The sequence below is a fragment of the Schistocerca gregaria genome, unplaced genomic scaffold (assembly GCF_023897955.1).
Source record: "Schistocerca gregaria isolate iqSchGreg1 unplaced genomic scaffold, iqSchGreg1.2 ptg000526l, whole genome shotgun sequence".
NCBI lineage: Eukaryota > Metazoa > Arthropoda > Insecta > Orthoptera > Acrididae > Schistocerca > Schistocerca gregaria.
In genome coordinates this window covers 5,252,701-5,253,853 of record NW_026061925.1, presented here as the reverse complement: position 1 = coordinate 5,253,853, position 1,153 = coordinate 5,252,701, and positions in this window count along the sequence as shown.

The window sequence follows — 1,153 nt, the reverse complement described above, 5'->3', positions numbered from 1 at the left end:
ATGTAGTAGCCAGTAAGAAGTAGTAGAATTCAAGTTTTAGGTATTGATTATTGACTTTTTAGCTGGCTTTGGTGCCTTGGACATTAACTAGGACCTTAAGATTCTGCATGAAAGGAGGACTAGCAGCCGAGTTGCACGGGAGAATGTGAAAAGTGTTCATATGTAATAAAAACTTGAGAAATCCGTCCGTTTTCGTCATTTGTTATCGAATCGACTTAAAGCCAGATCGTCACATTGGCCGCTCTTCTCTCTGAAACGGTTGTACTTATCGTCTACAAAGCTATGTCGCGTGCTGCGGTATGCGGAGACACTAAAAGCACCATAGTAGAACACAGATGAAGCTTCTAAGTTGATGTAATAGCCAGTAAGAAGTAGTACAATTCAAGTTTTAGGTATCGATTATTGACTGCTTAGCTGGCTTTGGTGCCTTGGACATGAGCTATTACCCTAAGATTCTGCATGAAAGTAGGACTAGCAGCCGAGTTGCACGGGAGAATTTGAAAAGTGTTCATATGTAGTAAAAACCTGAGAAATCCGTCCGTTTTCGTCATATGTTATCGAATCGACTTAAAGCCAGATCGTCACATTGGCCGCTCTTCTCTCTGAAACGGTTGTACTTATCGTCTGCAAAGCTGTGTCGCGTGCTGCGGTATGCGGAGAAACTAAAAGCTCCGTAGTGGAACACAGATGAAGCTTCTAAGTTGATGTAATAGCCAGTAAGAAGTTAGGTATCGATTATTGACTTTTTAGCTGGCTTTGGTGCCTTGGACATGAGCTAGGTCCTTAACATTCTGCATGAAAGGAGGACTAGCAGCCGAGTTGCACGAGAGAATGTGAAAAGTGTTCATATGTAGTAAAAACCTGAGAAATCCGTCCGTTTTCGTCATTTGTTATCGAATCGACTTAAAACCAGATCGTCACATTGGCCGCTCTTCTCTCTGAAACGGTTGTACGTATCGTCTGCAAAGCTATGTCGCGTACTGCGGTATTCGGAGACACTAAAAGCACCATAGTAGAACACAGATGAAGCTTCTAAGGTGATGTAATAGAAAGTAAGAAGTAGTACAATTCAAGTTTTAGGTAATGAATATTGACCTTTTAGCTGGCTTTGGTGCCTTGGACATGAGCTAGGACCTTAAGATTCTGCATGAAA